The 22,841-nt window shown below is 37.6% G+C and overlaps 1 protein-coding gene and 1 long non-coding RNA gene across 3 annotated transcripts in view; one reads left to right on the top strand and one right to left on the bottom strand.

The window, feature by feature from the left end:
* The window catches only part of LOC309627291 (uncharacterized protein), a 297,871-nt gene that overhangs the window by 156,629 nt on the left and 118,401 nt on the right, over positions 1-22,841 (bottom strand). The window lies entirely within an intron of this gene.
* Positions 71-21,330, top strand: LOC309627304. Its single transcript, XR_014243665.1, has 2 exons — positions 71-13,695; positions 16,386-21,330. It is a non-coding gene; the product is annotated as an uncharacterized lncRNA (long non-coding RNA).

Below are 22,841 nucleotides of genomic sequence, written 5' to 3'. Positions count from 1 at the left end.
GGCCATGATGGAACACTGCCCTTTCTAGGATATAAAGGGCCTAATGTAATCAACTTTTCTTCAGTGTTTTGTTTGGTACCATATGGGAAATTCAATATTGAATTCTGTTACTGGCAGGTTGGACATTTATGAGTAGTAGTAGTTAGATCAGCCCTTGTGAAAAGAAGCCTGTGCTCTTGGGCTCATAAATAGCTTCCATCTTTTCCGCCATGCTTGCTTACCCTATGCATAAACCTATTGTATAAGCACTGAAATGGGCAAGGAGGCTGGCTGACACCTACTGGCCAAATCATCCTGTGGCTCGGTTATTCCATGCCTCTTTTTCAGTGGATGTCTTTTATGAACATTAATGTGTAGCACAGAGATCCTAATACTCTTTGCTTTTAACCATAGGTCCAGCCACTTATTTATTTCCTTGAACTGCCTTTTCCTGGTCTTGGAATCTTGCTCCTCTCAACGGCCCTGACCAGCAAGTTAAGCCATTCACCACTGCCCATGAGACTGTAACCTCAGGCAACTTTTCATTCCACTAGAAGAAAATGAACAGATGTATAGCTCAAAGGTCTGCTCTTTGGGAGGATAACTGTCCACTGCTGTCACTTGAGGTTATTCTTGAGTAGGACCGACAGTGCAACAGCAGTCCCTCTTCTGCTTGTACCCCACGCCATGCCACTCATGAGCTGAGCTCAGGCTCTGTGCCCTGGGTACGGTTTCTTGAGTAAATGACCATAGATCCCTTTAAGAAAAAAAGGAGAAAGCACTTCTAAATATATGCTATAGTATTTCAGGGCCCTTCTTCACGAAGATCTTGCCTCTTCTTTGGTTGACAGGTTTTTGGTCTTAGAACTGGTATAAATCTGGAAACTGAGTGAAGGATCGTGACTTTTCACGAGGACACCTGATCTCAGGCTTCTGCGCATTATTCTTGATCTCTTTTAATTATGTATTAGGCAGTTCTCATCTTTCTTGCCTTTAGAAACATCATGTCCTATGAGCCACCTCAATAGATTTCTGAAGGTCAGCAGCCCCCCCACCCCTATCCCCAATCGCCATTCCAGGTACTGCCCTTTTAAAGTAAAGTACCCTTTTACTTTGTTTCCATTTAAAGTAATTCTGTCCACCCTGCTTCTGAAGTTAAGTGCTGCCCCTAGTCTCTGATATTCTAGATCCCATCATCCCCCTTGCTAGTAGGGAGCCCAGTTTTGTAACAGCATCTCCTACTACTAGTACCAACCTGCAAAAGATTGCCACTACCAGATATTCAATGTGCTAATACCCATCCTCACCAGCATGTTCTTTATCACCCTAGTAAAATTCTGGCATGAGGTGATGGATTTGTGGCTGATAAAAACTGGTTATTTGAGAAACTGGATTGAATTTATTCAGCATTCTTCCGGAAAGAGAGAGAGAGAGAGAGAGAGAGACCTTGTACATTCCACTTATCAGAAATGCTCTCTCTGTGGCTGGACAGGAATAATTCATGAGGCTTTTTCCATGACTTGAGGGGAAAATTTCATAATAATATGTAATTTTATTTTCTATTATTCTAAGTTTAGAAAGCATCCTTCTGATTATTCATTTAGTTTCCAGATACCTTGATAATGAAAGGTGCCCAGAATAGCAGGCATATGGTTCTGTTTTCTGAAGCTCCCTGGTGAGCTGATGAATTCACATTTCTAGGCCTGAAAAACTTAGTGCCAGCAGCAACAAGAAGTTATTTATTCAATACAAAATAAGCTAGAGTTCTCCATTTCCAAAAGTGTTCAGGCAGAGGTGAAGAACCATCTGTCATGGGTGTTGTAGAGGATGTTTTTGCTTCGGGTGGAAAGAGATAATCCTATGGGTAGGGCATGCCCTACTTGTGGGGCCTGTGACACTTGACAACATTCATTTTATTTTTTTATTATTTATTTATTTAACATCTTTATTGGAGTATCATTGCTTTACAATGGTGTGTTACTTTCTGCTTTATAACAAAGTGAATCAGCTATACATATACATATATCCCCATATCTCTTCCCTCTCATGTCTCCCTCCCACCCTCCCTATCCAACACATTTAGGTGGTCACAAAGCACCGAGCTGATCTCCCTGTGCCATGTGGCTGCTTCCCACTAGCTACCTATTTTACATTTGGTAGTGTATATATGTCCATGCCACTCTCTCACTTCGTCCCACCTTACCCTTCCCCCTCCCCATGTCCTCAAGTCCATTCTCTACATCTGCGTCTTTATTCCTGTCCTGCCCCTAGTTCTTCAGAACCATTTTCTTTTTTTTTAGATTCCATATATATGTGTTAGCATACGGTATTTGTTTTTCTCTTTCTGACTTACTTTACTCTGTATGACAGACTCTAGGTTCATCCACCTCAATACAAATAACTCAATTTCGTTTCTTTTTATGGCTGAGTAATATTCCATTGTATATATGTGCCACATCTTCTTTATCCATTCATCTGTCAATGGACACTTAGGTTGCTTCCATGTCCTGGCTATTGTAAATAGTGCTGCAATGAATATTGTGATACATGACTCTTTTTGAATTATGGTTTTCTCAGGGTATATGCCCAGTAGTGGGATTGCTGGGTCATATGGCAGTTCTATTTTTAGGTTTTTAAGGAACCTCCATATTGTTCTCCATAGTGGCTGTATCAATTTACATTCCCACCAACAGTGCAAGAGGGTTCCCTTTTCTCCACACCCTCTCCAGCATTCACTGTTTCTAGATTTTTCTGATGATGCCCATTCTAACCGGTGTGAGGTAATACCTCATTGTAGTTTTGATTTGCATTTCTCTAATAATTAGTGATGTTGAGCAGCTTTTCATGTGCCTCTTGGCCATCTGCATGTCTTCTTTGGAGAAATGTCAATTTAGGTCTTCTGCCCATTTTGGGATTGGGTTGTTTGTTTTTTTGATATTGAGTTGCATGAGCTGCTTATAAATTTTGGAGATTAATCCTTTGTCCGTTGCTTCATTTGAAAATATTTTCTCCCATTCTGAGTGTTGTCTTTTCGTCTTGTTTATGGTTTCCTTTGCTGTGAAAAAGCTTTTAAGTTTCATTAGATCCCATTTGTTTATTTTTGTTTTTATTTCCATTTCTCTAGGAGGTAGGTCAAAAAGGATCTTGCTGTGATTTATGTTACAGTGTGTTCTGCCTATGTTTTCCTCTAAGAGTTTTATAGTGTCTGGCCTTACATTTAGGTCTTTAATCTATTTGGAGTTTATTATTGTGTATGGTGTTAGGGAGTGTTCTAATTTCATTCTTTTACATGTAGCTGTCCAGTTTTCCCAGCACCACTTATTGAAGAGACTGTATTTTCTCCATTGTATATTCTTGCCTCTTTTATCAAAAATAAGGTGACCATATGTGCGTGGGTTTATCTCCGGGCTTTCTATCCTGTTCCATTGATCTATATTTCTGTTTTTGTGCCAGTACCATACTGTCTTGATTACTGTAGCTTTGTAGTCTAGTCTGAAGTCAGGGAGCCTGATTCCAGCTCCATTTTTCTTTCTTAAGATTGCTTTGGCTATTCAGGGTCTTTTGTATTTCCATACAAATTGTGAAATTTTTTGTTCTAGTCCTGTGAAAAATGCCATTGGTAGTTTGATAGGGATTGCACTGAATCTGTAGATTGCTTTGGGTAGTATAGTCATTTTCACAATGTTGATTCTTCCAATCCAAGAACATCATATCTCTCTCCATCTGTTTGTATCATCTTTAATTTCTTTCATCAATGTCTTATAGTTTTCTGCATACAGGTGTTTTGTCTCCTTAGGTAGGTTTATTCCTAGGTATTTTATTCTTTTTGTTGCAGTGGTAAATGGCAGTGTTTCCTTAATTTCTCTCTCATATTTTTCATCGTTAGTATATAGGAATGCAAGAGAGTTCTGTGCATTAATTTTGTATCCTGCTACTTTACCAAATTCATTGATTAGCTCTAGTAGTTTTCTGGTAATGTCTTTAGGATTTTCTATGTATAGTATCATGTCATCTGTGAACAGTGACAGCTTTACTTCTTCTTTTCCAATTTGGATTGCTTTTATTTCTTTTTCTTCTCTGATTGCTGTGGCTAAAACTTCCAAAACTATGTTGAATAATAGTGGTGAGAGTAGGCAACCTTGTATTGTACCTGATCTTAGTGGAAATGGTTTCAGTTTTTCACCATTGAGAATGATGTTGGCTGTGGGTTTGTCATATATGGCCTTTATTATGTTGAGGTAAGTTCCCTCTATGCCTACTTTCTGGAGGTTTTTTTTCATAAATCAGTGTTGAATTTTGTCGAAAGCTTTTTCTGAATCTATTGAGATGATCATATGCTTTTTATCCTTCAGTTTGTTAATATGGTGTATCTCATTGATTGATTTGTGTATATTGAAGAATCCTTGCATTCCTGGAGTAAACCACACTTGATCATGGTGTATGATCCTTTTAATATGCTGTTGGATTCTGTTTGCTAGTATTTTGTTGAGGATTTTTGCATCCATGTTCATCAGTGATATTAGCCTGTAGTTTTCTTTTTTTGTGACATCTTTGTCTGGTTTTGGTATCAGGGTGATGGTGGCCTTGCAGAATGAGTTTGGGAGTGTTCCTCCCCCTGCTATATTTTGGAAGAGTTTGAGAAGGATAGGTGTTAGCTCTTCTCTAAAGACAACATTCATTTTAAAACCACCATAATTGCATCTAATCTTTGCAAAATCGTGTGCTACTGCTAAGGGTTCTGTCTTCTGTTACTAAACATCCTGATTTCCTCTAAAACCTCTCCTCATGGATTCCTAAGGTTCAACTTTGACACCCCAGCAGCCTCATGAGATGTTGCATCCGCCCTGTCTCTGGATTGTGTTGAACATCAGGACATCCAACTCTGAGGATCTGGAGCACAGCTGATCTCCCAAAATTAAAGGGAGGCTTACTGCACTGTTTCCTGTTGGGAGAGATCTGTACAAATAGGTAAATGATCGCTACAAACCTGAATATTTATTTGTTACATAGATGCAAGCAAGTGGACATCAGAAATACACTGAGCACATACTGAATTTATACATCAAGAAATAGAGCAGCTAATGGTGGCTGAGAGGAAAAAGCAGAAAGAGTAGGGATACACTTATCATTGAAGATGCAAAAGCATCAGTGACTGGAGAGGCAGTAGCTAAGAGCAGGGCTGCTACAGTCAGACTGGCTTTGGTTCCATCCCAGATTCTATCATCAGCCAGGGCTGTGAAGTTCGACAACATAAGTAACAGCCTCGAGGCTGTGCCTTCATCAGATAATGAGGATAAGAAACTTATTGTGTTGCTGTGAGGTTTAAATTAGATGATATACTTAAGCACTTAACAGCACAATAATTATATTATTATCAACAGTACCATTATTATTATTAATAAAATTCAGAAGCAAAAGTAATTACAAAACCTCATAAATACCAGTCACATCTAAAAGTCAGGAGTCTGATTGTACTTTTTGTATAAATATTAGTAGGTAATCTATTAGCTTTACTGTTATTATTTATAACCTATACTGTCTACTTGCAGATCTACTCCCACTAGCACTTTTATTTTTAAGTAGAAAATATTATACATATATATATATATATATATATATAGCATATATTGGATATCAAGTATCATGGATATCACATCATATAACATATGTATGTATATATGATATATATAGATAGAGATATTGACCACAGAAATATATACTGTTAAGTTTGTAAAAATAATTATCTTTATCTCCTCAGAGTCAGCTTCCCAACCATATCCATGTGACAGCAGATATTAAAAATACTATTTTTTCAGCTCACTGGGATCAGTTGGGAGTTCACTAAGTTGACTGAGATGCACAGGTCAGTGGGGAGTTCTGTCTGTCCCAGGCCCCAGCGATATTTGCAACAGGACCATAACACAGAATATGGTGGAAATATACAAAAAACCATAATCCGAGGCAGAATCCCAATCTCAACAGAAGGATAGAATCATAGAAACGTTGTGGATTTTTTTCTATAGCTCTCTTTTCTGATGGCCATATATCATTTACTTAAATTTCAGTAGTAGCAGGGAGTTCCCAACTTTTTAGAGCAGTTATCTCATTCTTTAACAATTTTATTTTGTGGAAAGTTTCTTATCATGTTTAAATCTGCAAACATCAAACCTCCCCTTCCCCTGACATCTTCTTTCTTAGTCCTGCTTTCTGTTGTGGCAACTCAGAAAAACTCTGCCTGTTCTTCCACTTAGAGAGTGGATACATTGTATATTTCCTTGGCTGCCCAACATTTGAACCTTTCCTCTGTTTAGAGAATTCACTAATTTGTGAATCTGGTAGTGGGGGTGGGGAAAGGCAAAAGCAGAAATATTTATTCCCAGTCTTCCTTAGCTCAACTTTAAATCTGGTGTTAGTGACCCAAGAAAAAAACAGACCAAAGACAATGCACTGTAGCAGCAAGCAGTGGCAAGAGAGCTTGAAGGATTGTGTTTCTAGGGGCAGTAGCACAGAAGACCATCAGTGGTGTCCAGGGTTCAGAGCCAGGGTGACAGCAATACAAGCCATGAGATCACATGTCCAGTGGGGTGGCAGCACTATGTGCTTACTGGGCTGGTTTTGTGGGATGATTTGGGATGGGATCCTGGCTGCTACTAAACCTTCTTTGTTCGTGCCCATTTCCAAGCCTGACTCTATAGCCTTACCAGTGATTTTGTGAACTACTCCACAATTTACTTTTCTGCTTAAACAATTCAAAGTCCATTTCTGTTGCTTGCAACTAGCAACCCTGGCTGATACAGCACAACAGCCTTTCAAATAGCTGAAGGTAGACGCTGTGTCTTCCATGGTCTGCTGTTTGCTCTTTTCCAGAGATACAGACAGTTAACACCTATATCCTCAGTAACATATATTGTTTGTAATCATGTGAAGGTCTGATGAGTAACAAAAATTTTTAAGAAATCTTATAAATCTGAGATTTTTGAAACTGTTTACAATCTGGTTGTTTCTGTGCATGGAATAAGATGACTGAACTTCTTAAATATAAAATATACATTGTGGGGTTGACATAGACACACTACTGTATATAAAATAGATAACTAATAAGGACCTACTGTCTAGCACAGGAAACTCTACACAATACACTGTAAAGGCCTATATGGGAAAAGAATCTGAAAAATAATGGATATTTGTCTGTGTGTAACTGAATCACTTTGCTGTGCACCTGAAACTAACGCTGCAGTGTAAATCAACTATACTCCAATAATAATTTTTTTAGAAAAGATGATCCCAGAAAAATAAAATAAATACTGTATCCTCTTTCTGAAAGTTCCTATTCTCCTCAGAGAAGAGCAAGTTTTCCCTGGAATCTACTCTTTCATGGTCTGCTGAGCTGTGGAATAAGATGAGACTATAACCTATTACGGTAACAGTGAGCAACTGGATGAGTATGAATGGAAGGAAATTATAGATTAACTGGAGTTTAAAAAGGACATTGCTCATGCATTCTTTATATAAATTCTAATTTAAAAATAAGGTACAATGTACTGAATGTTTTCTGTGTCCTTCAGTAATCTGGGTGCTTTACATAACATTTCTTATCATTCAAAAAATACTCCTACAAAGTTTTAAATCCTACTTTCAGATAAGAAAACAGGCTCAGAAAGGTTGAACAATTTACCTCAAGCTCTGAATGTTGGTAGGTGGATTGGAACTCCACTTTGGTGTTTAAGACTCCAAAGCCAAAACAAAATAAAAACAACAACAACAACAAAGATGCCAAAGCTCTTCCTCTGTGCCATGTTGCTTCCTAAATGTGATCAATGTTTTAAATGATTCCTCATATGAAATATTAGTTAAAATAGATTTTCATACTCAATATCGTTTTATCAAAATGAACTGAATGTATATGTGTGTATGTTTTCGTGTGTGTATATGTGTAACACTAAGGTATTTTTGAACCATTCATATGGATTACTGTCAGACACATGTGAGTTTACACTACTTGACCTCTAAATTGAAATATTTAAAACTGCTCTTGAAAATTCAACAAATCAGCAAAGTGGAATCAGGATTTAAAGTCAAAACTTTTTAAGCCATACCTTTATATTCAATATATATTTTTACAACTATGAGTGCCTAAAATTGCTTCAAATAAATCTAAATTTATTAATATTAAAAGACAAGTTCTAAAGAGATAAACTAAGTACTTTAAAATTAAATAAAGGCAACTTCAGAATTTCAAATACAGTAAAGCAAAGAATTTCAGAAGAAAGAAGTAAATTCTATCTGTATATATTCTTTTGTATACACTGTGAACTTAGATGGACTCAACATCAGAAGACTTGGTCATAATACTCACTGCCATGAACTAAACGAGTGACCTTGGGTAATATTTTAGTCTCTTTGAACCTCAGCATCCTTATCTATAAAATTAATGGGTTAAGCTGAATGATCCCTTGCAGCCCTAAACCATTATATGATTCTAAGACTCTCTGCATGTAACTGGAGAAACAAACCAGTAACTATTAATTTTACACAACCCTATTAATTTTATAAGTCAAAATATATTCTTATTGTTAGCATGTAATAAATTAACTTAAAAGTCTCAGCAAAATTTGTTACCATTGAATAATTAGGTTAAAAGGTCTTGTTAATTTTATATAAACTTAAATCTGTTATTAATTACTAGATGCAGTTATCTATGTACTCTATAGATTACATGCAAATATGCATGTAACATGAAGGAAAATTTATGTCTAAATGTCAACTATGTATGAATCAAAATCTGAGAGAATATCAAATCTGAGATATCTCAGAAAACAGGAATTGATTTTTTGTTTAAAAGTTAAAAATACCATTTCTTTTATGGCAGAATAGTACTTGTTCATTGAGTAATATTAGAAATTTCAGATAAAGCAAAAAAACTTCCACAATTCCATAACCTAGAGATAATCGTTATGAATTCATTCTTATATCTACGTATTTTATTTTTTATTCCTTGCTCATAGGAATGATTAATCACTGTAAATATTGTTTTAGAATTTGCCTCTCTCTTTTTAACAGTACACTGTAAGTGTCTTTCCATGTTAATAGATATTATCTAATGGCATTCTCTAACTTGTTTTTGAGATCAGTTGCTAATTCTGTGCCCTTCATCCAGGTTTGGCCAATTAAGAAAGATCCTCCATTCACTTAAATAGAGACCTATGTCTAGAGCAAGAAAATGTGCCATCTTTCCCACAACTTACCTTAACCTCTTCCTTGACCTTTCCTTACACTGGGGTCTTTCTGAGACCAGATAAATGTGAAAATTAACTTCCTATGTGGTAGAATATTTTTTAAGGACTGTATACATTCTCTAACAATATGAGAGAGTGAAATAGTTTGAAAAATTTGTTGTAACTTCTTGAATTTGGGGTTTACAAAGTCAATCCCATGGAGCCTTACAAAATACTTGTAAGTATTATACCTAAACACAGTTGACTCGTATGTCCTGCATTTATTTAACTATACTACATTAGCAACATATACTTTGCTTAATTTCAAAGCTGCTCTTAAAACCGTATCACATACAAAGTAGAATGAAATTTAAAATAACATAGTACGCAACCCAAATGATCTGTGTGTGTGTGTGCATGCGTGTGTGTGTATGTAAGGAGGTGGATATCAATGGACTTTAAAATCAACTGTTGAGGAGACAAGATGGCAGAGTAGAAGAATGTGAGCTCACCTCTTCTTATGAAAACACCACAATAACAACTAACTTCTGAACAACCGTTGACCAAAAAAAACGCTGGAACCTACCAAGAAAAGATACCCTATATCCAAAGACAAAGAAGAAGCCACAACAAGAAGGTAGGAGGGGCTCAATAGCAATAAAATCAAATCCCATAACCACCAGATGGGCAACCCACAAACTGGAAAATAATTATACTACAGAAGTTCTCCCACAGGAGTGAAAGTCCTGAGCCCCACATCAGGCTCCCCAGCCTGGAGGTCTGGCAATGCGAGGAGAAGCCCCCCAGAGAACCTGGCTTTGAAGGCCAGTGGGGTTTGATCACAGGAATCCCGCAGGACGGGGGGAAAGAGAAGCTCCACTCTTGGAGGGCACACACAAGATCTCGTGCATACCAGAACCCGGGGAAAAAGCAGTGACCTCGTAAGACCCCGGGCCAGACCTACCTGCTAGTATTTGAGGGTCTCCTGCAGAGGCAGGGGGCAGCTATGCCTCACTGCAGAGACAAAGACACTGGCAGCGGTAGTTCTGGGGAATACTCATTGGCATGAGCCCTCCTGTAGGCTGTCAATGAGTACAACTAGAAACAAGAAAATTACAAATGGAAAAACTCACCAGTAAAGGCAAACATACAGTAAAGGTAGGAAATCATCCACACAAATATGATATCAAAACCAGCAACTGTGAGAAGAGGAGAGCACAAATGCAGGATATTGGAAATGCATTTGAAATTAAAAGACCAGCAACTTGAAACGACCTTGTTTATATATATGTTTATATATATATATAGACTGGTATGTCAAAACCTCATGAAAAGTACATGAAAAAATGTTCAACATCACTAATTATTAGAGAAATGCAAATCAAAATAACAATGAGGCATCACCTCACACCAGTCAGAATGGGCATCATCAAAAAGTCTACAAACAATAAATGCTGGAGAGGGTGTAGAGAAAAGGGAACCCTCCTGCACTACTGGTGGGTGTGTAAATTGGTACAGCTGTTATGGAGAACAGTATGGAGTTTCCTTAAAAAGCTAAAACTAGAGCTACCATATGATCCAGCAATCTCACTCCTTGGCATATATCTGGAGAAAAACATGGTTCGAAAGGATACATGCACCCCAATGTTCACTGCAGTGTTATTTAAAATAGCCAAGACATGGAAGCAACCTAAATGTCCAAAACAGATGAATGGGTAAAGAAGATGTATATATAAACAATGAAATATTACTCAGCCATTAAAAAGAATGAAGTAATGCCATTTGCAGCAACATGGATGGACCTGGAGATTTTCATACTAAGTGAAGTAAGTCAGACAGAGAAAGACAAATATCATATGATATCACTTATATGTGGAATCTTAAAAAAAACGATGCAAATGAACATATTTACAAAACAGAAACAGAGCCACAGACTTAGAGAACAAACTTATGGTTACTGGGGGGAAGGGTGGAGGGAAGGGATAGATTGGGAGCTTGGGATTGACATATACACACTGCCACATTTAAAATAGATAACCAACAAGGACCTACTGTATAGCACAGGGAACTCTGCTCAATATTCTGTAATAACCTAAATGGAAAAAGAACTTAAAAAATAATAGACACATGTATATGTATAACTGAATCACTCTGCTCTACACCTGAAACACAACATTGTTAATCAACTATACTGAAATATAAAATTAAAAATTAAAAATAAATAAATAAATACAAGCAACTTTTGTTCACGTTGATAGGCTTACTGTCCACTCTGGCCTTTTATTTTTTCCATATCTCCCAGACTATTCCTAGCTATTTTTTAGAATACGGTTATGAATTATTTTCCTAATATTACTCTTTGAATTCTGAGAAATATCTGTAAATTATATAGGAATTTTCATAAACACAATTGACATTTGGAATATAAGTTGAAATGGACTATCTATATATATCCAGATGCTAAAAACTATGGAGAATTTATAAAATTGTTTTTAAAATATTTCTAAAGCAACTTTAACTGCATTTAGGCTTTGAGCACATCATTTCTTTTTTGTAATGTGCACATATCATTCAGGATCTGAAAATGAATTATTGTTGCTTTATAAAATCAGAGTAAAGTGTGTCCAATGTCTATGTAAAGAAAGTATAAATTTGGAAGAGATATTAAATGACCAAAGCTCATGGTACTTGCTGGAAAACCATATTTTGAAGAAATGAACATACAAATACTCAAGCATCATCCTGCATCCTGCCTTATCAGCAGCAGTGATCGCCAGGAGTGCAAACAAGGGAGAGGTATGAAAGAGAGATTGAAAATAAGTGAAAAGTTGTCCCTCATAATGGAAACTTTTCCTTCAGAAACCATGCCTAAATATGTGTCAATGTCTCCAGTATTTTTACTCTAGTAGTTTGACTTTAGGTTTCCATTCCTTCCAAGAGACTCTTTTTAAATTTATTCAAGTACTGTTTCCAGAAATTTATACTTGTTTCACAAATATTTACAGGGTTCTCCTCTGCCGTATGTGTCACTGCTTTAAAGTGATACCCGTCACATGGTACTTACTGCAAGGTTATTTTTAAGGTTCATCTCTTATTTTGCAGCAGCAAATGTTTGGGTGAGTAGGCAGAGAATCTTTTTATTTCTATTTTTAAAAGTGCGGCAAGTGCGTAGAGATGAGTTTTCATTGATTTGCCAGAGGTCAGAAAGCAAGTCAAAGGCAGTTCTTGGCCCAGAGCTCCAATCTGCTGAAATCAGCTCAGTGTTCTTAATCATCTATATGCATTGATCAGCTGACATATTTTACTCCTCCACTACCTCCTTAAGAATTAAAGTGACACGTAGACCATGTTTTTATTTGCAAATCATCAATCAATTAATCATCTGACATATATCATTTTTTAAAACTTCACTACTATTTGGTATAACCTACTTCAGGCTTTGAAATCAGGGAAATAAAAAAAAAAAAAAAAAAACTGTTCTTTTGCATGCCGGCTATGTTCTTTGCAGTAGAGAGACTACTTTCTGAGTAAGATAGATGAAATAAGTTTGATTTACAAACATGGTTACCCTGTGACCCAGCAACTAAAATATAAACATTGGCCAATGTGTCCTGGACACTGCTCCAGCATTACGGCCAGTGAGGTACTGGAGCTTTTTATTTTTAATGTCATATTTACAGGGTCTCTGATAAGTTCCATGGCATCCCCTTTCCTATCCCTACTTCCTTCCAGGCAAATACCCGTCATTTGCTTAGCTTGCTTTTAAAATTCCTCTCATTTGGAATAAAGATTTGTCTTCTGTAATTAGTGATGACTTAATGGGAATAACCTAGGTAAAGCTGGCATACCATACACTATGGTTAAATGATTATTAGAGGTATTTCTTTAAAACACAGGGTTTGCTACATTGTAGTAGGGAAACTAGAGAAATATTAAGCAAAATGTGAAAGATGGAAAGGGAGACTTGGGGGTACTAAAAAACTTCGCATTTTCTGAGAGTCCTGCTTGCTGACGTTCACTAAGATTGAGGAATGTGAGTAGTACAGTGACTGTAGATTCCAATGAAGATGGTAAAGGAGAAAGTTAATGTGATCAGTGCAAAGCCAGTTTCCTGGCTTGAGCTCTGCGGTAGGCACAGGAAGAGGAAGAGTGGGTGTGTGTTCAGGTCTTGAACTGCAATACAGCTTTAGAGCTAGAAGGGAGTGATTTACAAGAGTGATTTTTCAGTACTTCTGCAAGAATGATTTCACCAGTTTCTAATGGGATGGCTTGTTAAGAAAAATTAAGAGGTATTATTTTCATGTTGATCATACCTTCACTGTATTACCCTGGTCCATATTTTCCACTGTGCTCTCTTTATTCCATATGCATATAGGTAGCCCTTGCTATGTGATTTTCCTCTTTCTTGCATAAAATATTCTTGCTCTTTTTAGGTCCACAGAGCCTGATGTATTCAATCATGTCAATGTCACCACCTCTCTTCACCATCCTTATTTTCTTGGTAAGCCACCAAAATTTCACTTTTGAAGTAGACCCCTCCTGGTCATTAATGAAAAGGTTAAACAAAGTACATGTATTCCTGAAATTTATGAACACTTTTGATATCCTTTTTCTAAATCACTCAGCTCTCTACTCACTTTGTTCTATTTTCTGCTTTTGCTATTTTCTTCCTAAGAAAATATAAGAAATTAAATTCAATAATAAATGCTGTGGGATTTCCCTGGTGGCTCAGTGGTTAAGAATCTGCCTGCCAATGCAAGGGACTTGGTTCGATCCCTGGTCCGGGAAGATCCCACATGCCGTGGAGCAACTAAGCCCGTGTGCCACAACTACTGAGCCTGTGCTCTAGAGCCTGTGAGCCACAACTACCGAGCCTGTGTGCCACAACTACTGAAGCCCGTGTGCCTAGAGCCCGTGCTCCGCAACAAGAGAAGCCACTGCAATGAGAAGCCAGCGCACAGCAACAAAGAGTAGCCCCCACTCGCCACAACTAGAGAAAGCCTGTGCACAGCAGCGAAGACCCAACGCAGCCAAAAATAAATAAATAAATAAAAATAAAAAAAATAAAAACAGTAAACTGATTTAAAAATTAATAAATAAATGCGGTTAGTGTAGTAGAGTTTGGTGGAAAAAATATAAAAATACAAAATGAGAGAATAATCTGGTCACATGATTTTGCAGTTCACTGTGTTGTCTCCTCTCTAAACCTTTGTAAATATACTCTATGTTTACAGCATCCTTTCTCACCTCTCCTTCACTTAACTCTTCTTGTTTCCTCTACAGCCCACCTTTCCCTTGACTAGCCCGTGGCTGTGTTATGTACTGTCTTGTATAATTCTGGACACTTTGGGTTTTTACTCTTTTAGCCTCTATCACACTATTGCCACTACTCTGGGAATTATTTGAGGGCAGTAATACATGTTTGCATGTTGTTATTGTTAAATATTACAGTCTGGCCTAGGAGATTCAATAAACATTTGCAGACAGGAAGGAAGGAGGGAGGGTAGAAAGAAAGGCAGGCAGACGGAGAGGAGGAAGGGCAAAAGGAAAAGAAAATGCAGTTTTTAAGCGATTAATGAACACTAAGTAATGCCACCTGCCCTTCCGATTTTAACTTCACAGTTCTGTGACTATTTACATTATTTTGATGGGTTCATGGAAACACAGCTGGAGGCTGACACACGGAGCAGTTGTCCACTCTGAGCACATCCTCAGAAAGTGGACTGTTCTTATTTTTTGTTTTTAAAAATAATACGATGCCATGATAGTTGGTAAGACAATGACCAAAAGCATAGATGAATCAGTGTGAGATCCAAACCCTGAGACAGAGAATGACTCCCCCTCAAACCACTCCCTAGCTATAGTATTGTACACAAGTATGTGTTTAATGATCGCACAGTGATGGTGATGATGAAAGTGACAACGGACAGTAATTTCCAAAAGCTTTCCTTTCCATTTCACATATACACATTCCCTTGAGTCTAGGGATAGTTTGGATTTACTCTCATACTACTGCATTTAATGCAGACAGATTATAGATGAAATTATGAGAAAGAATTTAGGAAATTTAGACGCAGTTAAGTGAATTCCATTTTTAACCTGTGTGGAATAGTGCATAAATGCCCCATTTCTGTGAAAATACCAGTTGTTTGTGATTTATAAAGCTAATGTTAACTCTTCACCAGATAATGTATTTCTAAAAACTGCAAAACGAGGGTGGGCCTATCTGCTTTGTACCCATGACTCAGATTATTGTTGGCTGGATTTCTAAAGATTCCCAGGATTTCTTTTAAACACCTAGTCCTAGAATAGCTCCCAGCTCAATTCTTCAGTCTTCTTTGAGCAAGCTATCAAGAAACACTGCTGAAGGCATTTCCTGTTTCCTTTGCACTTTTCTCCAATTTCTATGACATACTTAATCTGGGTCTTGTGACCTGTCAACTTTTAATAGTTCTAATTGTCCAACTATCTGCTCTTGTGTGATCATAAAATCCTTTTAACATTTCACTTTTCCCCTCAAGAAAATGTATCCCGATTTCCGGGATGTGACCTTCAGCTTCTTTGGTAAATATGCAGGCAGAGAATTCATTCAGGCTCTCAGCAAAGGCAGCCTCGTCTGTCACTGACTTCCCACTCATCCCCTTAATGGCCCTGTGGATGCCTTGCTGGGTTGTGTGCTTTTAATGTCATAAAAGAAGTTTGTCTTCTGAGTTGGTAATTTTTTTGCCTCTCTTTTCTCCCCTGGGTCCTTTTAGAGTTCCCTTCCAAGTATAGAGGATTTGATTTTCTGTTTAAGATTTCTGGATCTTGGAAAAGGGTAGGGGAGCCTTTTCTTTGCTGCATCATTCTAGAAACATTACTTTTCCACTGTGATCTTGGAAAAGGCTAAACAAATTTACTACTTATTAGTGGGACTGGCATTCTGGGTGATGCTGTGTTTTTAAAAACCATTTCCCTGCTATTTACCCTGACCTTAATTCGGTGGCATGTCTCTTTCTGAGTTAATGATTATATGCTGTATTTAATTTTCTGTCTTCCTAAAATTCCATGTTGTCTCTAAACACCTCTAGCTTGTATCTGGGATTAAATCCTATGCTTAATGAGGTTTAATCACTGTTTTCCACATTCTCTTTCCTTTGAGTCCTAAATATTATTTAATCATAGACCTGGCATTCTTTCCTTCCTTTTCAGGTTGATGTACACATTAAATTAGAAAGCAGCTTTGCACCAGATCCAGCCCTACTTCCTCCACTTGATGTAATCCTGTCCTATGCGTAGGTAATTAAAATCTTCCATTATTACTACCCTGCCCTTTTCTTGCTGTGTGTGTGTGTGTGTGTGTGTGTGAGATATTTCATAGTTCATTTCTGCAAGACAGTCCATAGCATTACTGTTATCACATTTTCAACAAATTTATAATACATAACTCCTGCCCTTCGTCACAGCTTGTTTCAGAAAACTATTAATAAGGAACTCTCAAATTTTCCCTCTAAACAAAGCAGTATATTTTTAAGTTTCTGTTGATTCTGACTAATATGAGTGCCTAATAGAGAGTAGTCATTAAAAGGCTTATAAAAGCCCCAGAATTAATATACTAACATTAACAAGGTTTTGCTAAACAATAATTGACCACTTTAGGTAAGCAATTCCCCGGGGGTGGCTAGGAAGTGATTAAAACATGTCACATGTGTGCCGATGACCTTATAAAATGGCCGCATATCTTAAAAAGAAACAGAGCCCTGTGTATAAAGGAAATGTTGAAAATCTGGAAGCAGTCTTTGGATTGTTTGCTGCCACTGCTTCTAGGCAACAGGCAAGAGATGTTTACAGTCTGGGCTTTCCCCTGCCCCCACCTCTAGAAGCTTCTCATCTGCTGCTGCCGCCGCCGCTGCTGCCGATAGAACTACAAGCCCTGGTGCCTGGTGATGCCCCTCCCCCACCCCGCTGCCTGCTCCGGGAGCCCAGCTGTTAAGGCCTATGTAGCTAATCACCCCCTTTACCACCAGGCTCGTTTGTGGAAGTTAACGTCATGTTCAGAGAGGACAGTTGCTGCCTGAAGAGGGGAGGATTTGATTTCTCATTTTACCTGGAAGAAAAACAGCACCAGGACTAAGGTGCCTCTTTTGTCCTGGATGTTTGACTCCATTTTAACTCACCTTGGGCGCCGCGGGGTAACCCGGCGAAGTGGGATCACGGCCCTCCAGCTGAAGTAGACCTTAGAATGGGAACCCTTGACCTGAGCTTCAGAAAAATAGTTTTTCTCAAAGGGAATGCCCGCGTTTTCCAAAAGGATAAGCAGAAAGGAATACAATTTTTAATTTACTTTTTAAAAACATGCAGCCTATATCTGTTAAGAAGTGGAGGGGTGGAAATTCAAAAAATAACATTTAAAAAAATAACAATAATTGAATATCAAATTCTAAAGGTAACTCATTTCTGGCCTCATGAAACAAGTTTTAATTCTTCTTTTATCTTGTAAAAATCAAGAAGAAGATATTTGAAAAAGAAAGGGAAGACATGTCTGAGTGAATTGAGGGAAAGAAAAATTGAGCACTGGGGCTGTTAGGCCAAGGTTACTGTTCTAGTTGCCAGGAAACCTCTTCCACCTTGTTTTGATACTACCCAGAGCTAGCTCAGGCTGACCAAATAGAATAGCAGCTGAATTTCAAACATGTCAGCTCGACAGAGCTGGGTGCAACCTCTCAGGGACGTTGTAGGCCGCCTCCATTTCTCCATGTGGGGGGAGGGTAGACTAGTGGGTTTCTTAGCTCCTTTCATTCTAACTTTCCCTGATTAATGATTCTTTCTGTATACAGTACACAGTCACGTGGAGAGGTCTTATAGTCTATTCCTTATGAATCCAGACTTTGGGGGGTTGATGTCTCTGTTCCAACTCTGGCACTGTTGCTTGTCAATCAGGTCAATGCTCTTCTGGGTTTTCCTTTCTTCATCCATAAAGTGGGAACGATCCCTCATAGGACTGTTACAATGATTTAATGAGATAATACACATCAGTCACTTAGAACACTGCCTGGAACATAGTAAGCACCCAAGTAATGTTGGCTGTTATAATTAATATCCTTTTTGATGAATTAAAGGAAAGAATTGGTAATTAAAATGAATTTTCATGCTATTTGCTATCATAGTTATTATCACCAACAAAATGTGGTTAGTATTCAATATTTCTGGGCCTGACATTTTCTGAATTCCATGTGGATTAGAAGAAGAGACTCCAACCTAAAAATTAGATTCTAAAAATTGAGCTTAAACGTAGACATTTCTGAGGTCATTAAATTCTGTGCTTTTCTCACTATGTGCTTGTATTTCTGCCATGGGAGATGGGGCATTCGAGTGGGAGGTAGATTGAAGATATGGAAAGAATGAATGAGGAGGGAGAGAAAGAAAAAGAAGGACATACGTGTGCAGAATAATAAGTTATTTATAATTGTATCCTGCATAGCAAGAAATATGTTGCTGAAAGGAAACCACCACAAACCCTATCGTTTATGAAAAGTTTAGCATCAGGGCCTTAGTTCTATTTAGAGACACATCAGGAAAGGGCATGACCCTGACTCCTGACCCACTAGCCCAGGTACAAATGGAAGTCTCTTTCTCAAGGACCCCTTGTATTTTCTGTCTGAATTTCTCTTATATTTCAAACATTTACAATTTCAGGCAAAGCTTTATCAGGAGACCAAAGTGAGAGTTTGGCTGGAAGTTTTGAACTATGATGCTCTAATTACAACCTGTTTGTCTACGGCTGTTGGTCATAGAGAGTATGGAACACCTGCACTTCACAGCCAGTCCAGGATATGATTTCATTTTAATTTAAGTGTTGACTTTAATCTATAAGACTTTATTTTACTTGGACCCTTGTTATCTTAGAGATCAGCTGTCTTCCTTTATACACTCATAACAACTGAGATCTACTGAGAAGCATTTGGTCATAATTTTTAACTGCCAAAGGCAGAGGGTGTGTGTGTGTGCGTGTGTATGAGAGAGAGAGAGGGAGGGAGAGGGAGAGAGGGGAGAGGGAGGGGGAGAGAGAGAGGAGATCTTCCTGCTTTCTTTCCCAATCAGTCCTCTACATTTGTGAGTTGTATCTGTATGCCGGATTTGAACTCAGGGTGTTTCTTAAGGTGGCATTTCAAATGGCCTGAAAGAATACCAGAAGCCATGGTGTATGTTGGCAGTTACCTGCCTCACAACTCTGGACCTTCAACTGGATCAGGAAACCAACTCTAGAATAGAGATTTTAAGAGAAGAGATAGGTTAAAGTTTGGCCCACCCCTCTGCTTGAAGGCTTCCAAAGAATGGGAATTTTAGATGATCATTAGACACAACTAACCTCACCAGGAATGGAAGCTGTAAGTAGTGGATCTAGTTTGAATGTTGTCCTCTCTTGCAACTGAGAGGGATTTTTGTCCTCTGCTTCTAGGAGTACTATTAGATTTTTCTATTTTAAATATATTAATAAATAATATGATATTGACAAGGGTGAATAAATATTTCATTAAGATGGAAGTTATGAGAGAGAGAGTTGACATTGCCTGGGGATTAAGAGAAAGCAATATCTAAGAGGGAGACCAAAGGACCCAGCAGGAAAGACCCAGTGGGAAGCTCTAAAACCAGTGAAGTTGTAGGAACCAAGAACACAGGTGATGTAGGATTACAGAGATCATGGAAACAGAGTTAGGAGGCATGATGAGGGATTTAGGATAATTTTTAAAGAATGTGGTATTTTTGTGACTTGATGTCCATTGCATTATGTAGTTATAGAATTTGCTGATATTATTTTATATTAATTTAGCAACTTTCTAACATGTTCTGTAAGGACTTATAACTAACCATGTAGAGCTGTTTAAGGACATTATTTTCCCAGTGGATAGATTGAGTCAATTGTAATTCTGCTCAACAATATCTTGCTCCTATGTGGACAGGGTGTTTCTGCTACAAGAGTTGTAGCACATTTTACATCCTAGAAGCCAAGTCACATGATCCACGAGAGTGGTTGAAAATCAGAGTTTTAATCTCTGATGAGTTTGTACCAAAGAAACACATCTGAAGGTGGAGAGTTTTATGCTGAAAACAGTGGGATTACATGCAAATCTACATTCTGAATAGTGAGATACCTTCTCTACTTGAATCTAAGAACAGTGGCAGCCAGACTATAAATCCAAGGTAGGAAAGTAAAGCATTCCTTTTGGTAGAAGATATCCTAGAGGTATTAAGAATTTCAGAACTCCTGGTAAAATGGTTCAGCTTTATCACCTTATATTGCAGAGAACCAGTAAATAAGCCCAGCCTATGGATACAGAACACCCTAGCAGTTTCTTAGCACTTCAACTGAAATATGAATGGACAATCATTTTATGGGAAAAAAAATGTCCCATAACATGGGAGATGGAACACACATAAACCAAAGACAAAAGAACTTTGAAGAATTTTTAAACAACTCAGAGAGCAAAAATAAGTTTAAAAAATTATGATTAATGTCTTCAAATAAATAGTGAAGCCGCTGCAACCTTGAAATAAGAAAAGGAGGCTGTAAAAAAGAGGAAAGAACATAATGGTGCACTTGGAAATAACTGCAGGGACAAAGCATTTATCTGAAGGATTAAATTATGAAGTTGAGCAAATCTCCCCAAAAGTGGGAAAAGATATAGAAAGGAGGGAGAAAGATAATAAAATTAGGAGTTCACTGTAGGAGATTAACATTCAAAAAATAGAAATTTTAAAAAGGCACAATGGAAAAAAAATTAAGGAAGAAAATTAATGAATAAACTATTTTAAAACATTTCCCAGAATTTAGAGATAGTTTTCAGACTGAAAAGGACAATTAAGAAGAGTCCAGGGCTTCCCTGGTGGCGCAGTGGTTGAGAATCTGCCTGCCAATGCAGGGGACACGGGTTCAAGCCCTGGTCTGGGAAGATCCCACATGCTGTGGAGCAACTAGCCCCGTGAGCCACAATTACTGAGCCTGCACGTCTGGAGCCTGTGCTCTGCAACAAGAGAGGCCGCGATAATGAGAGGCCCGTGCACCGCGATGAAGAGTGGCCCCCACTTGCCACAACTAGAGAAAGCCCTTGCACAGAAACGAAGACCCAACACAGCCATAAATAAATAAATAAATAAACCCAAAGTTAAAAATAAAAGGCTGTGGAGTCGTAAGACCCAGCCAAGCTCCAATTAAAAAAAAAAAAAAAAAAAAAAGAAGAATCCAGCACACAACTGGGCTCAAAAAGATGATTCTAAAACTTTATAAGGAAAAACAAGAAATAGGTTTCTTAAAAGGATCGGGAATTATAATAGCATCAGACTTCTCAAAACTAACTCTGGAAACTAGAAAAGAAGAAGAAATGCCTTCAAAACTCCCTACATGGGATTCTCATACCCAGCTGAACTCTCAATCAAATATAAGTTTAATAAAGACAACATCAGACATTCAAGGTCTCAAAAAATTTGCCTCCCATTTGCTCTTTCTCAGGAAGTTACTAGAATCTGTGTTTCAAAAGAAGGGTATAAGTAAAGTAGGAGGCAGATCCGGGGTCCATGAAACTAGGAATCCTTGACAAGAGAGCAGTACATAGAGAAAAGAAAGTTAAAAAAAAAAAGACAATAAGTTGGATGAAGAAGGACACCTACTGCATGATTTCACTCATGTAGAATTTAAGAAACAAAAACCAAAACAAACAAAACAAAAATAAATTCATAGATATAGAGAACAGACCAGTAGTTACCAGAGGGGAAGGGGACTGGGGATAGGGAAAATGGGTGAAGGGGGTCAACTGTATGATGATGGTTGGTAACTAGACTTGTGGTGATGATCTCTCTGTAGTGTATCTACAGTGTATACAGATATTGAACTGTAATGCTGCACACCTGACACATATAATTTTTTTAAAAAGGGAAATGTAGATGTAAAAGAAAGCAAATGGGATCATAGAATACTATACAGCTGAACTATGATTCTATAGTTATAGTTTTAATAATGTTAAAATTGAATATTATTGTAACACAAAATTATTATATAGCTATTGGGAAGTTGACGTGGGAAGAAGGGTGTGTGTGTATACATGTGCACACATACACTCAAGCATGTGTGGATAGAGAAGAGTTGGAGGAAATATAAAGAGAGTTTTAATCTCCCAAAGTAAGAAGTCAATAGATAATATCTCAAACTGTAAAATCAGGAAATTTAGGCATATGGAAGAAAATACCAAAAGAAATAGTTAAAATGATTGAAAAGAGTTGCCTTTAAGGAGCCAAGGGACTGCTTTTTTGGTTTTGGATGTTGTTGATGTTGTAAATGTTGTGCAACAATTTGTCTTTTTGTATTTATAAATTTGATGGGGAAAATTTAAAGCAGGAGATGTCTGTACTAATAGAATGAATAGTGAGAAAAGGAATCATAGGAAAGGAGGATACACATAAATCTAGTTAGTCCTTAATACAGACCCTAGCAAAGTTCCCAGAAAGCTATTAAAATAAGGAGGGCAATGTTATCAGCATTTGTAAGTGTGTGGAATATGGCAGGCACTTGGTTTAATATTTGCACATACTCTGGAAGGTGAAAAATAATATAAAATGGTCACAAATGCCTCTATGTCGGCACAAACTGTTCATAATTATTTCATGAAACCTGAT

The sequence above is a fragment of the Balaenoptera borealis genome, assembly GCF_965194805.1.
Source record: "Balaenoptera borealis genome assembly, chromosome: 4".
Taxonomy (NCBI): Eukaryota; Metazoa; Chordata; class Mammalia; order Artiodactyla; family Balaenopteridae; genus Balaenoptera; species Balaenoptera borealis.
This window is presented reverse-complemented; position numbering and strand designations above follow the sequence as displayed.